The sequence below is a fragment of the Alexandromys fortis genome, unplaced genomic scaffold, assembly GCF_014885135.2.
Source record: "Alexandromys fortis isolate MF-2015 unplaced genomic scaffold, M_Fortis_MF-2015_v1.1 scaffold_108, whole genome shotgun sequence".
Lineage (NCBI taxonomy): Eukaryota > Metazoa > Chordata > Mammalia > Rodentia > Cricetidae > Alexandromys > Alexandromys fortis.
Window position 1 is genome coordinate 2,140,182 of NW_026067994.1, and position 16,207 is coordinate 2,156,388.

General features: G+C 43.6%; 1 protein-coding gene and 1 long non-coding RNA gene across 2 annotated transcripts in view; one reads left to right on the forward strand and one right to left on the reverse strand.

The window, feature by feature from the left end:
• Window positions 1–14,835, reverse strand: part of LOC126512353 (uncharacterized) — a 37,502-nt gene extending 22,667 nt beyond the window's left edge. Inside the window, exon 1 of the long non-coding RNA XR_007595020.1 lies at window positions 14,674–14,835. This is a non-coding gene — a long non-coding RNA (uncharacterized lncRNA). The remainder of the gene's footprint in view (window positions 1–14,673) is intronic.
• Ntm (neurotrimin) overlaps window positions 1–16,207 on the forward strand; it is a 982,155-nt gene that overhangs the window by 175,647 nt on the left and 790,301 nt on the right. The window lies entirely within an intron of this gene.

The window sequence follows — 16,207 nt, forward strand, 5'->3', positions numbered from 1 at the left end:
TCTGTCTCCAGATCCTGTAGAGTGGCTCTGCTCACCCATCCACTATTTCAGCAACCTGTGCTTATTTTCATTTTGTTACTCACCAAGTTCTTTGGTTAACATTTAGTGACATATCTGTCTCCCCTCATGACCATGTGGTCCCATTGATGTCCACATTGTTGGGTCATACTTAACACAAATTATCTTCTCAATGAAAGGGATTGAATGCATGAGTGAAGAATACACACCTTCTTACGTGAACTTATGTGCATTTAAGAGTAGAATAAGCTATATTCCGACAAACAGCCAGAGTGACCAAAATGACCAAATCACAAGATATAGTTCATCCAACTTTTGTGTAACATGAAGGGGCCTGCTTGTTGGGGTTTCTGTTCCACCCAGTACCTCACAGCCAGCAAGCCCCAGAGAAAATCACACAGAGATCTCCATAAGTTATAAAACTGATTGGCCCATTAGCTCAGTCTTCTTATTAGCTCTTGTAACTTATATTAACCCATTATTCTTATCTATGTTAGCCACATAGCTTGGTACCTTTCTCAGCAGTGCAGGTCACATGTTGCTTCTTTGGTGCTCTGGGCTGGACTGGCAGAGGGAGCTTCCTCCTTCCCAAAATTCTCCTGTTCTCATTGCATCACCTCTATTTCCTGTCTGATTTACCACCTATACTTCCTGCCTGGCCAATCAGCATTTATTTAAAACATGATTGACAGATTACAGACAATTTTCCCGCACCACTTTTGGGAGGAAACATTCATGGAATCTTTCAAAACACCAGGGTCCGCAAAGTAATATTAGGAAGAAGGCAAAAAAGAAATCCAGTTCAACACAACTCAGCAGCCAGTGTTAGTTCAAACTTTTAGAGTCTGATCCTGGGCAGTTTATTTTAGATCTATTTAAGCACAGTACAACTTTGGAAAAAAAGTTTCCTGGTGATAATTATTACAATAAAACTTAAGACATGACTGCATTGAAACTCTTTTGCAAAGTACATGTGATGCCTTCCAGAAGCATAGGTTTCATTGACTGAGAAACAATACTCAAGGTAAAGGTCTCAGAAGGCAGAATCTGGGATAAACATAATAACCTGGGAATTTAGGTGTGGTGTGACCCTACGGAGAGCACAGATCACTATTAACCACATCCATTCCCAGCTTTCCAGGCAGTAACAGACATACACTGCTTGCAGAAACAACCCTGTGTGCTCAACGGTAGTAGCTCCTCTAGTGCTCATCTGAGAGTACAAGGACCTTGTGTCTTCTATGAAAATTGAAATTTTTTTCAGGGACTTAATAATTTATAAATAAATATTATTTTTTAAAAAAGATGTATTTATTATGTATACAGTATTCTGTCTGCATGCATGCCTGCAGGCCAGAAGAGGGCACCAGATCTCATTACAGATGGTTGTGAGCCCCCAGGTGGTTGCTGGGAATTGAACTCAGGACTTTTGGAAGAACAGGCAGTGTTCTTAACCGCTAAGCCATCTCTCAATCCCCCTAAATAAATGCTATTATAAATATTCTTTCTTGGTATGCAAAGGCCACTTAGACTCTCTTCAAACACACATGCACACACACTCATGAGCTGAATAAGAGATCAAATGATACGTATTAGCAGTCCAGCTTGCTTATTTTTCCTGGATTTTGTTTCTTTTTTCCTCCCTGCTTTTGACTGTCTTTTCACAGACGAGAAGCAGAAGCCTCCTCGGGATATAAATTCTGTATAACGGGACTTTTCTCATGTACCAAGAGCAGATACATTACAGCAAAGAATTGAAATCAGAAGTGAACTTTTCCCCTTCGCTCTGTGTAGAAAGTCACCCTCTTCTTGACTGTACGTGGCTCCTTCTGTGGGGCACCATCTCCCAACTCTCCTCTGATGGGAAAGGGAGACCTTTTGTGTCAGGCGTGTGTCCTTGCTGTTCTTTCTAATTAGATGACTCAAGGGGTCCCAGGGAGAGCAGCAGAGCGCGACCAAAGGAGGAAGAACTCGGCTCTTTTATTAAAGAGCCCACAAAGTTTCCAAACCATCAGCTTTTGTTGGACACACTTCATTCGACAGTACACCATAAATACAAATATCTCCAGTCACCATCAGTTCATACTTCAAGCTGCTTTATTTGATTCCTTCCCTTGCTTGGTTCACATGGGAGGACAGAATGAACTGAGGACAATTCCAATAGACTCAGGGGCCACTTGGCTTTATAATTGATCAAGTACTGGAGACATTCTTCGAAAGGTGCATTTGTCTGGACCTGGTCTGCAGGTCTTTCCTGATGACTAGTTGTGGGTAAGACAGAACCATCCACTCTAGCCAAATCCGTTCTGCTGAATTGCTGGCGCATACCCCTGTCTGCAGCCAGCAGCATTCCAGGTGCAGGGAGGCGAGGGGGAGTAAAGAGGAGAGCATTCTGGGAACACATTTTTGGCTTATCTTTGATTTCTGTCAGTTGGTCCCCAACCAATTGGCAGCTTCTATTTTCAGCCGCGTCTGGGGAGAAGAACACATCTAACTCTTGCCTGCTGTGAACGGGCCCCAGCTCACGCCTTCCTTTTCTCTTTGGCAGTATTGTCCTCTAGGAGGCTGACACCCCTGTGGGGCACAGAACACACTTCCTCTGATAGCATCCGCTTCTCCAGGCAGGAACCAACTTAATAGAAAAATAATAAATGCCTAGGAGTAACAGTGTTGGTGGAGCCCCCAGACACAGGTCTCAGAATGTGTGAGCAAGGCAGTATTACCTCATAGTGCAGGTGCTATCTCCTGGGACAAGGGAAGGCTTGCTAGCTCACAATCCTTACCTCCAGGCCAAGGAAAGTGGTCTCCAAGGAGAAGCAGTCAAAGGAAGTCTCTTGTATTGCGAGGAAGTATTGGATTGGCGTGTTGTGAATGAACATGGCCTGGGAATTGTCAGGGTGGGGAGCATGTTGAGTTCATAGTTGAGTTCAGAGGAGGTAGACTGGAAACAAGAGAGAAGCCCAAGAAAAGTGAGGAGAAACAAAAAAGGGGGTGACTGTGGTGCCGTCTGCTCACCCAGTCCCAATCACCTTCCCTGGTTGAGGTGATGACCCCTAAAACTGGAAGTCACCAAACAGAGGGAAGAAGCAGGCAAAATGTCAGAAAACAACCTCTCAGGCTCAGGCTTTACTTCAAGCAGGGTATTTAAACCTTCAGGTTACACTGTTATGAGAAATTATAATTAATAGTTGGAAAGTGAAAGGGGCCGGGTTGAAAGCCCCAATCTGCTATTTGCAATTTGTAAGTCGCTGGACAAATTCCATCAACTCTGAACCTGAGGGTCCTGTCTGAAGAAACACTTTTCAAAGCAGCAAGCAGCTTTCAGGAAGCACCGGCAACTGTTGAGGGCAGGAGCTATGATGCTGCCACTGTTCTGGGGCCGGGCACTGACGGAATCCTGTATACTGTGTCCCGGGGTCTGGTGTTGATATGTGTGAGTGCCTGTGCTGGCAAAGAGGAAATCCAGGTGAACTCTAATACACTCTTTGAGAAACCAGTGTTCCGTGGCAGGCAGAGGAGGCTCACTCCGGTACTTTGAAAGAGACTTTTAGGCAAATCTTATCTCTCCCCCACTAAGTTGCTTATCTTGGGGAGGATGAGAGAGGACTTGTGCTTAAAGTGAAAGGATGAGGATGTTCCATGTGTCACTGTGGCCAAGAGTGGCTCTGTGAGCATGGAGTCATCCCGTGAATTTATCAGCTTGGTTAAAAGGGACGGAATGTAGAGGCTAGACATGTAGCTCGGTAGTAGATTGTTTACCTAGTCTGCCCCAAATGCTGGGTTGAAACACCCCCACATACACCAGGAATGCTAAGGAAAAGAGACTGAGAGGGGTAAAGAGAGAGAAAAATGGGGATGGAGGCAGGAATAGGAGAAAAGGAATGAGGAACGAGGGAAGGAAAGGGAGAGGAGTGGGAAGGAGGGGGTCTGTTATATAGCAAAGTCCAGAAAGAAGAGGGGAAGGAGGGAAGAAAAAAAAGGAGAGAAAGGGGGGGAATAGACCAAGACTTACCTTTCTGAACTTTATAAGCTCTTCCCTTGAGGAAGAGACAAAATTCCATGAGTCCAGATTTGAAGAAGACCTGGTTCCTTCTGTCATCACGAGGCAGTGGTGCTGCCCATGTCCTCCATCCTGGCCACCCACCCAGACCTCTTCCTTCCGCAAGCCCAAACCAATCCAAGAGGTCCCAAGTTCTATGGTAGCTCAATCTAATGGTTTTCTTCTTTGGAACAGGGTGAAAGGCAGTTCAGTTGTTGACTTTCAGTCCAAACGTCAGTGAACACCATGAGCTACTCTTAATGGTGCAGTGGGCTTGTGAGGTATTTTCCCATAGAAGTCTGATGCGTGCTTTCTGAGCATGTTCAAGACTACGGTATTTAGTACACTAAATGTACTAAGTACATTCCAGGCTTGGTACTTTAAATTTAACAAGATTTACAATTTATGGTGGGTTTATCGGGATGGGATCCCCAACAAAGATTAAGGAACATTTGCAATAGTTGCACATTATTTCTAACAGAGGAGAAATCAATGTGATTGTTTTTATCAGTTCTGTCATATGACACACACACACACACACACACACAAATGCATGGGTCTCTGCTCCTTCGCAGTGGGGACCTTGTTGACTGTGTGTGGCCTACACAATTAGATACTTCTTGTATAATTTTAATGAAAGGTCTAGTGGGGAGTGTTGAAACCTCCATCAAAGAGAAACTGTTTGACGACAGTATGAAATAGGAATGTAGCAAGAACTGAGCCTTAGGATTGGAGACATGGCTCAGGGGTTAAGAGCACTGATTGTTTTTCCAGAGGTACCAAGTTCAATTCCCAGTACCTACATGATGATTCAAAACCATCTATAACTGTAGGCCTATGAGCTATGATTCCCTCTTCTGGTGTGCAGACATGCATACAGACAAAACACTCATATACATAAAATAAATACATAAATAAAACACCAGTGCAACTCACAACAGAGTTCTGGAGGGGCACAGAGCTGCTGCTGCTTTCTAGACCAGAACATAGAATCGACTTAAAAGAAGTCACCCATCTGTAAAACTCATTCTCAACTGATCTGTGTGTTAACACTTTATTGGGTACTGGGATATAGAAGAAGAAGTCATCCCATAGACCCAGTGTTAGCCCTCCAGTTTCCCCATGATTGTGTGTAATTGAACAAACCTACCCTGGTCAGCCTAGGGCACAGGGACCTAAAGATATGTATCAAAAGAGCTTGTAAAAATTTGGATTACTTTGGAGACACATACCTGACAGCAAGACAGCATCTATAATTTTCATTTGTAAAAAAGATGAACCAGTCACCTTTTATTGGACATTAGTTCTCAGACAAGTTTTGTAAAGATTTTGCCAAAGTTGAATTCTTCATGAATGGAAGCTGGACAGGCAACTGTTCAAAAGTATAGTACCCTTCTATAAATGGAAGTGGAACCTTTCTGTCCCATAAACACACAGAAACTTATCTTAATTACAAAATGTTCAGCTGATAGCTTAGGCTTATTGCTTACTAGCTCTTGTTGGCAGAGGCTACTTGTTTGTTCCTACCTGCCCAGATATGAAATAATCACACAGAAACTATATTAATTATAATACTGTTTGCCCAATAGCTTAAGCTTATTTCTAGGCAGTTCTTATATCTTAAATTAATCTATTTCTATTATTTTGTATATACCATGAAGCTTTTTGATTACTGGCAAGTTTCCGGGGTACATCTGTCTCCTTTGGCTGCTACATGGTGTCTGTCTAATTCTGCCTTCTTTCTTCCTCTATCTGCTTGGAATTCCCACCTTACTCTATTCCACCCTGTCATAAACCAAAGCAGCTTTATTCATTAACCAATGGTAACAAACATATTCATAGCATACAGAGGGAAATCCCACATCAAACTCTTACATTCAAATTAACCCATTTCTATTAATCTATATATTGCCATGTGGCTCATGGTTTTACCTGCCCTCTAGCATCTTGCTTCCCTGGCAGCTGGCTCATCTCTCTTAACTCTGCTTTGCTTCATCACAGTCCTCAGTTTAATTGTCCTGCCTAACTTTATCCTTTCTTGTTATTGGTCAGTATCCTTCTTTATTAAAGCAATCTGAGCATAATTTATATAGAATACGGGAGGATTATTCCACAGCACCCTCCCTCTTCAGTGTACTTGGGTTGCAACTCATATTTGTGTTTCTTATAAGAAATGTAGATGCAGCAAAGCACATAGACTGTCATCCCCATGTTAGCCACCACAGTGTACCCTTTCACCATTGTGACTCTTAATTGGTGTACATGATTTACCTGAAGCAACCTCACTGCAAGGTTCCCACAATGCCACTGTGGGGGCAGTGGCCATAAAATCTGTATCAATATCCAAAGCTAGACAGTTTTCCCACTTAATCTGCGTGAGCTTCTTTTCCTTCAGAGCAGATTGGGTGTATTCAGGGTGGCTTAACCATAGACAGCATCGTCTACAGTGGGGTGAGAGCTATTATCTCAGAAGGTTCCGTTGCCTCCTGTCTTATCCTAAGAATTACAAGTCTGTTTTGTTCCTGAGTTTGGTTATATGTATGCCTTTCTTATGATTAGCCCATCCCAAGGTGATTGCTTGGGATTTCCAGAATGTCATCTCTTATGGGGTCTACTGGGTTCTAACAGTGTGAGTGGCTGAGGCTTGGCATGAAATGTAGGTGTTGGGGTACCAGGCAAGTGTTACCAAGGCAACTGGACATTGTGTTCATGTCTTCCCTGCCGTTTTCAGTCTGGCTCATGTTGAAATTAGAAAATTAAAAGAACAATGGTAGTAATAATGAAGAAAGAAAACAAAAGCACAGGGAAGACAATAAAGCAAAGTGTGGTAGTTGTTGAACCAGATTCAAGGATCTTCGGGAGAATTTTGTCATCTTATGTTGTTTGAACATTTTTATTGTCTCTTTTCTTTTTCAGACAAGCTTTCCCAATGCAAATCAAGCTGGCCTTGAACTTGCTACCATGCCTAGCTTAGTGTGAACCATTTTCCATTCGGAAAATTTTAATTATAAAATCAAATTCAAAATATATTATAACTGAAGGGCTCCCTATGGAATGTATGTCAGGGTGCTCCTGAAAAAAAAAAAATCAGCCAGGAATAAAGGCCATTTTTGCTTCTTTCACTGAGCCAGCACTTCCTCTGCTGACTCAGATTTCCTTGATAAGCCAACCTCCTCAAGGCTGGACTTAAAGGGTTTCTTCTCATTCTGTTTAGGAGAGCACACAACTATCCCTCACACAAAAAGAAAGAAGAGTACTTAACTACAGACGGGGTTGCCATCCAATGTTTCTGGAAACTCTTAACTATCAACTTCTGTTTTGTTTAACACCTCCTGATACGGATTCTGTTTTGTTCCCTCCAGTGATTTTATTTGAGAAAGTGGTGTTGTATGAACAGGCGTTCACTCACCCCAGAGAGAGTCTGGATCACAGAGCAAAGAGATAATTTCATTCAACTTTAGTTTCTTGAGCCAGCTTATCGGGGTTACTTACAGAAGTATGGCTGTCACTGGGCCAGCAGTATTGTGGAAAAGTCCACTCTAGCATCTAGGAGTGCCCTGCCCAGCTTACAGGCAGCTCCAAGCAGCAGCGCCCCACCTCCACCCGCCTTCCTTTTCCCAGTCCCCAGCTTGTTTACAGCTGTTATAAGTTTTGTAACTTTCTGAGTCACACAGTTTTGATTAGCTTCCTAAGCCTTGTGAGAATTCATCTTCACTCCAGGAGGGAATGTTTCAATTCGGAGGCAATATTTACACAACAGGTGGCCACAGAGCCTCAAATTTGTTAGGCGTAGTTCCAACTACTAAAAGTTTGTGGTTAAAACAGACAATGGTGCATAAAAAAAATCTGTTAATTTCAAAGACCTGTGTTAGTCAGTTTTCTCTAGAGGAACAGAACTGATATAGTGAAAAATATATATTTATAGTAAATACATAAAGTTATAGTGTGGATAGTAAATTACATTTAATTATTTTTATATCAAATTAGTATATTTAGCTATATATATATATATATAAAATGGCTGTCTGTCTACAAACAGAAGGTCTAAAAAATCCAGTCGTTGTTCAGTCCACGAGGTTGGATGTCTAAGATGGTCTTCAGTATATGCCTGAATCCAGAAGAAGTAGACTCTAATGCCAATAAAGGATGGACTTGCTGGTGAAAGTGAGGGACAGCAGGCAAAAAGAGCAAGCTTCCTTCTTCCATAGCCTTTATACAGGTTGTCAGCATAAGGGGTAGCCCAGGCTAAAGGTGGACCTTCCTTCCTTGAAAGATCTGGATTAAAAGTGAATCATTCCACTCCAAATGATTTAATTAAGAAAAAAAAAAAACCTTTCACAGGTATACCCAGCTGCTTGAGTTTTAGTTATTTCCAGATGTAGTCATGTTGACAACCAAGAACAACCACCAGAGTCTTAGTGACTAAGTGCACTCTTAGAAACTGAAATCAGCCTGTTCTACCTACAGGGCTTCACCAAGGTGGAATTGTATCTCTTTTTTCAAATAAGTAGATACAATTTGGGGTAAGGGTGTCTATTGAACACAAGTTTTACATCCAGTTCCAAAGGCCTGGACCAGTGTTCACCATCACAGTATGTCTTGTTCCCAAGCGATCACCATCACATCGTGGCTGAGAAAATATGGAAAAATAAAAGAACAAGGAAATTACCCAACACCTCCTCTTAGATGTTTGACCTGATAGTGGAAACACCACTACATCTTCACTCTTGTTTAGAACATAAGTTATCCTGTCCATCTGACCCCAAAGACAGGCAGCTAGACACACTTCAGCCTTTCTGACTGTTTGCGGTACTATGGGAGACACGGAAGAGTGGATTAAAAACGACTTCTTTCCCCCACCCCACAGAAGAATGAGCAAAATTACTGGACCAAGTGACTTTAGAATGTCCTGCAGGTAATGGTTTTGAATTAATCCCATAACCCACTTGGTTTCTCTACCCCGCAAAGAGCCCACCTGTGGGCTGGACTTTTGTTTGCTCTCGTTTATGAGAGGCTAGGATGCTTTTTACATGGGAAACCTCAGTGATTTCTCCCTCAGAAACTACAGGGACAGCCGCAGCCAACACAGACTCCCACAGTTGTAAGCACAGTTGAAGAAATTTTGATTCAAAAATCCATTATACAAGGTCAAGGCCAGAATATATGTTCCAACATGCCATCAATTCTCTAGTAATCATATAGTATTTTTTTTAAAAAAAATCAATACTTTGGGGTCAGCCTGTGGTATAACACCCATGGAAGAGAACCTTTTGTGGAATTTATTTTTCATTACATTTTTGTCCAGTGCCCTAAATTTTCAGAGGGAGTTATCAGCTCCCCATATTCTTTATGCATTCTGCAGACTTCTCCCTCCCTCCACTCCTCCAGTCACGTCTTTGAATTATGAAAAAGCTTAATGTATTCTTTCAGAAAAAAAAAAAAAACCTTTAAGGCCATCTTCATAAGCACAACCATTTCTTATTTAATAAACAATCACTGTCTCATTAAATGTAAATTAGTCCTTTATCCTTAGCTGTATTTGTTGAATCTATTACTTACTGTGTTTACCAAATTTGTTTCCTTTGGCTCCAAAGCTTTCTGTAAACTTTTCATAAATAGGAAGCTGAAATGAAGGCAGTTTTTCTATGTCAAAGCACCTGCAGTAGCAGCTTCCACTAGAGTCTTACAATGCGCTCTATGCTCCCTGTGTCCCTATGCCAACTGTCCCAGTCACCTGGAAACCCCCCAGACAGATTTCTGGCTGTGATGCAATGCCCCCCCCCAAGTCAAAGTTGTCCTCTCTGTTGTGTGTCACAGAAATCAGAAGCTGGCTGTGGGTGGGACTGTCCAGGTTTTGCAAAGAAGAAGCCTTGTCAAGAGTTCTTTGCAGTGGCCACAGACTTAGAAACGTGGATTCACTGGGACTCAATATGTCTGCGATTCCTGGCTCAGAAGGGCCCCATGGAAGGCCCATCTGTTCCAGCAGGCATCCCATAATCAGACAGGATGCCTGGCAACACAATGCCAGATAATGGATATCTGAATATTTTTGTAATTTCCAGGCGTGTGCCTAACAGCTTAGCAGTTGGCCCTATGTTTAAAGAAAATGGATAATAATCATGAGTCATGTGGCAGTTTCCATTCAAAAATTTCAAATGGTGCTTAATTAAATCTTCCAATAACATTTAAAAGCCAAGGTCCTTCCCGCTCCTGCCAGGATCATCCGAGAAGAAAAAAAAAATAAGACATTCCATCAGACTGTGAAAGATTCGCTGTGGTGGGGACACACCAGGCGCAAATGCTGTGGCAACCCACTCAAGCCCATTCCCTTTCGTTCTCCCTAATGCTGTCCTATATGTGGACTAGGTCCAAGGCAGCCAGGCTGAGCTATCATCCCAGGATGAGAATGCCTAGCTTGTTTACATGGTGTCCATGAGAACAGACAGCCTATCTACTGATCGGCCTCAGGGTCTGGAGAAACATTTCCAAAAGGGTCTTCTTTTGCCCTGACCCACAAAGAAAAGGACACCCCACTCATCAGGCCAGCTGAGTTCATTCTGAGTTTTCCTGGAGACAGTGGAATCTCCATGAAAATCTGGACGCAATGGCTACTCGTTAACAAAGGTTCTCCCATTTTAGAGATGAGAAGCTGAGTCTCGGTTCTTCCTCCCAAAGGCTGAAAGATACAACCTGGTTCTTTTCTGTTCTTTTCACCCCAGTTTGGTCTCAAACCCAGGTCCTTTGTCTGAACTCCTGTGGGGTTTTTCCTGAGCATTTTGAGTGGCTACTTCCTGTGTTAAAATGAGAGTCTGTTTTTGTTCTTCGGGTCCCCATTATGGGGGCCAGACAGGAAGTGGTGTGGTAGAACGATTTGCTGCAATCCTGCTTATATTCACTATGCCCACCACCCAGAAGCCTTCAGTGCACCCTTGCACGTGGTAAGCCCTGTCAGAGAAAGCCTAATTTGTATGGCCTTCATTATAACCCCCAGTCCTCACCTTCTCTTGTCTCACTTTCCTCAGGTGTGAAATCAAGCAAACGGGATTTACCCTCTGCCCTCTAGGGGAGTTTGAAGATTGATAAGGTGTCAAGGAAATGAACGGATGCCTTAGCATTTCACAATATCCCATTTAAAGAGAACAATCCAGAATCAAAAACTCTGGACCGATTCTTCTTTATATTTTGTTTCCAATTTATTTTCTGCCCCTTTTTATTATATTTTTAACTTGCTTTTATTTTTTGGGGGGGGGGATTTGGTGTGACTGTAATACCCAACCTTTTATAAATGTCTTGACCAATCCCAAGGAAGCAGCAGGGCACCGAAGCGGGCTGAGACAAGATGCAGTAGGTCAGGCCGCAGGACCGACAGCCCTGTCACGCTGACTTATGATGGATGAGGGAAAAGTCTATTTCTCATCTGCAGTGGGGGAGGTGAAGTGTAAAGAAAGAAGCACCAGGCATCTCTGGGTGATTCATCTTCTCGGAGATAAACTCTCAGAAGCTGCGGTCCCATGAGGGGAAGAGGGAGAGAGAGGGAATGGAGGAATTTAATTCATTATGCCAAGTGTAATCTCACAAGGAAATGCCCGACCTTCTATTAGCAGCACCCAAGATGGAGGCCAGGGAGGGCCGGATTCTCCCTCGTATTTGTCAGACGCTAAAGCAGGCATGGAGGGGAGTGGCTAGACTGCTCTCTTCTCCACGTAAGCAATCATGCCCTCCAAATTCCTCAGGGGTCCAGGCAAGGCCCAGGGCATCTCTAGTAGATCAGATCAATAGATGGCAGCTGCTCAAGGCGACCTCTCTGGAGGCTCTCCTCCTGGGCCTGAGTTCCGCTTTCCTCAACTTGGTCTGGATTTAATATCTACAGAAACCTAACACAGAGGGACAAGGGTTAGATGTGAATCATCCCAGGAAAACTGGAATGCGGATCTTTCTCTCCAGTCATTCACCTCGCTGGCCATTTCCAGATTTTAACTGTACGGCACTGAGTTTCAGGCAACCAAGCTTACAACTCAAACCAGGAAGGGTGGAGAGCCCCGTCTTGTCCTCTCATGCAGCATTACTGGACCTGAGTCCCCCAGGTCCTGAACAGGATGAGGCACACCAGCCCTGCTTCCCCACAAGGCTATGGCAAGCCCCCACCTTCTGAGCTTGGAGCCTAGAGATGGAGCAAGCTGCTGGGATTTCAATCTCTACCCAGCTTCTCCTTCCCACAGTGACCTTGAGCAAATCCTTTCCACCTCCCTGAGACTCAGTTTCCACATCTGGAAAGCTGAGATAATAGCTCCCTGCCTCCTGGGGGCAACCAGCAAGGCTTAATTAATTAATGTTTGGCAAAGCTTTGGAGACCTTTGCTGGAAGAGCTCGCGTGAGTGCAAATTATTATTATTATATTACTGGAGCCTTAACTCCACTTTTGCTTCTGAGGCTAATGATTATTTCTTTTCTGAAGGAAAAAAAATATATTAAATTTAACTGCAAGCAATTTATTGGGGAGTGGGGACGTTTTCCATTTGTCAAGGACATCACCTTGGAAGTAATTGGAAGGTCCTGCAGCCCCTCTGGGGAACAGTGCAGGAAAATACTTCTTATGCCTCAGTCTTCCCTGGCCGTTCTTCCTTTGCCCTTCCCCCTTCCCTGTTCATCACTGCCTCCCCTAGGACTCCAGAGTGTTAGCTTGGGTGGCCTAGGGCAAGATCCTACCTGTGGGGTCCACGGGGCTACTCTTTCGTAACATCCCTCCCTCTAGCTCCTGTCCCCTCCTTTGGCTTGGCATAGAAGCCAGCTATCTTTAAGAAACAATACTCTTGGGTGGAGATCAAATAATTAGGCACATTCTCTATTGAAGGCATCAGACTGAGGTCTTGCATCCCATCAAATATCTCTTCTAGAACTACAGTCTGTTTTCCCCTTGGAGATAAAAAAGATGAGAGACATTGATAGCCTTTGTCCCTTTCATTTCCCTGTCTTAATGAATTGCCTGTCTCCCCAAGTCGGTTTCACATTGGCCTCTAAAGCAAAGTCACAGTGCTTCTTCAACGGCTCTTCAGAGGGCCTGTGGGTGCCCCTGTAGCTGCATCCCTGAGCACAGAAATCCTCGGGGATTTGCCCTGGGCTGAAAAGTTGGGTACTTGGAGAGTAACCCATTTCTGTGTTTTTAGGACACTTTTCCAGTCTTTGGCAGTGGTTCTCAACTTTCCTAATGCCAAGACACTTTAATACAGTTCCTCATGTTGTGGTGATCCCCAAACCATACCATTATTTTTGCTACTTCATAACTGTAATTTGACTACTCTTGTGAATTCTAATATAAATATCTGTGTTTTCTGATGATGTGAAAGAATCGACTGGGCCCCAGGGGTGACGACCCACGGGCTGAGAACCACTGGTCTATGGGCTGCCTCCAGATGTTAAGATGTTAGAGTAAGGCTCTTATTGTCTATGCTTCTAGCATGTAAACTGGAAATTAAGAATGCAAAATCCAGATCACTACATTGTAGAAGGGACCGGCTAATTGAGAGACCGATTTTTCCACTCCTTTAGGGGCAGCTGGGCCCTGAGCCACCCTTAAACTCAAAGACTAATTTACTCCTTAGTGGCAGGGTCTGCTTCTCCTATCTCTGGAGGCTCAAAGTCTGAGGTCAAAGTATCAGCACAGCTGGGTTCTGGCAAGGGCTTGTCTTCTGGCTTCCCCAAAGCTACTTACCTGAGTGCCCACAAGACAGAGAAAGGGACAGGATCTGCTTGCTTTGCTTTCTGGGATTTCCCTCCTTCACATTCTCAGGTGTGTGTGTGTGTGTGTGTGTGTGTGTGTGTGTGTGTGTGATGTACCTATGTCTATAATATTATAATGCATGTAAGTGCACATGCATGTGCAGGTACATGTGCCCATAAATGCATATGTATGGGGGCCTAGCAGTTGATGTCTTGTTTGTTTCTCAATTCTTCTACACCATTTATTGAGTCAGAGTCTCTTGTTGAACCCAGTGCTTGCCAATTCTGGCTATTCCAGCTAGCCAGCTTGACTTTGAGATCATTTGTCTTTGCCTCCTGAGGGCTGGGATAACAGGCATCTGTCATGTCTACCTGGCTTTTGTTAATGTGCTAGGGATCAGAACTCCAGTCCTCATGGTTTATGGCAAGATTTTTATCCATGGATCCATCTCCCCAATGCCACCCAAGTTTTGTGAGGTAACATTGATGTATACTACACATAATCAATGCCCAGAGACTGGAAAGTTTGGACAGATATGTGGACCCCTGAAACCATAGCTACAACCAACAGCTCCAAGAGGTCCCTTGTGTCTCTTTTCTTTCCCATAGTCTATTTACTGTTTGTTTTTTATTTTTATGGGAGAAACACTTGACATGAGATACACCTTTTAGTGACCCTCCAAAACACATTTGCCTCTTGCATTCTTTCTGCAGGCTTAGCTTCCTCCATTAAAACCCTTAACACACATACACATACATGCATATACACACATGTCTGTCTCATGTTTTTACACACACGTTCAAAGATATCGGAGCTCTCTTAACACACACTCAAACGCGCTATTACCCTTTCATAATCACATACACAGAAGCACGTCCACACTTATTTCCCAACATACCTCACTTCAAGTCTGCTTCGTGTGTAGATTTCCAAGTCACAGCACACTTTCCTTTCCTGAAAGCCCTAGAGCCTGTCACCTGCGGTGTCATAACAGCGTGAAGCACCGTGTGGCACTTGCCACCTCTCCAGTCTCAAGTGCTTGCGATCCTCTCCTTTGAGGAATGACAAGCTTGGTGAAAATGACAATCCCATGAGTAGATACCAAGTCATGCATGATGGTTGTGCAGGCTGTGTACTCTCCAAAGCCCAAGCTAACTCCTCCTCTATCTCCGGTCACAGTGACACAATTTACTGAACATTTTATTTCCCCGTACTTAGTGCCTTTTGATGTCCCTGCTACTCTTTCCGGAATGGCATTACTCTAGGCTCTGTCTGGAAAAATCCAACCTTGATTCCTGGTTTAGACTGAGTTCCCCAATCTGGAGAAGTTTCTAGGTCACTTGCTAAGGCAAGAAAAAGGCCATTTCTTCACCTACTGCTGTTGTACCCGTGTGCATTGTAATCACCAGCATCCTTCACGTTGTGTGGAACATCTTATAATAATTTATTTATTTACTTACGTGTGTGTGAACATGCAGGTAGGGACAAGCCTCAGGCGTGTGTGTGGAGGTCAGAGGATAACTCGGGATTCTGTTCTTTCTTGACACTTGTATGTACTGTGAATGGGACTTGGGTCATGAGTGGATAAGTTATTTGTCATGTTTCTTACGTTCAGAACAAAATTCAGGTCTATCTACACTTTAATCATTTTGTGTATGTCCTAGAAGAATGTTTGAGGGAAGAATGCCATATTGTCTGGGCACCATGCCATATGATGTCTTATCAACCTGAATTTTGCTGCAATCCCGAGTTCCCATGCCCGTAACAAAAACCACACATGCAATGTAGCATTATGAAGAAAGGCCTTTCTTTGAGCTGACCATCAAGGGGAGGAAGTCTTACCTTTGTTCTGCCTGCAGCCTTATCAGCCCTCAGCTTGAAAACACTGCCTCTCAGGGCAGGATGAATCACCCACGTGCACGCCAAAGGACTGCAGTGGTCAGGAATGAAAATGGGATGCCAAGAGAAGATGATATTATTAGAAACCTGTTAAGCGGGTTCCTGGTGTGTGCTTTTAACGTCGCTCCTGTCAAGAAAACTGCTCCACGCCAGGCCTCATTTTGCGCAGTCAATACAATCCTGATAAGACCTATCACTGCGCTTATGGGGCTGGAAGAAATTAAACATTTAGGGGACTCCTCCAGCGCCACACTGATTGAGCTCAAATGATGCCACTAAATTGACAGGTGCATTGGCCTGTTCAAGCCAGTCAGTCTTCCTGGCTGAATGTATTACAAATTCTTTAACAGCAAGAGATAAAAACAAATCAAGAGAGCCTTTATTTTGCCTTGATGCTGTTGTCTCCTGAGGAGAGTCTTGGTGGGCTTTTCTGTGTGTGTGTGTGTGTGTGTGTGTGTGTGTGGTGTCTGCATGCATGCACACACACGCCCACCTGCATGTGTGTGTGTGTGTGTGTGTGTGTGTGTGTGTGG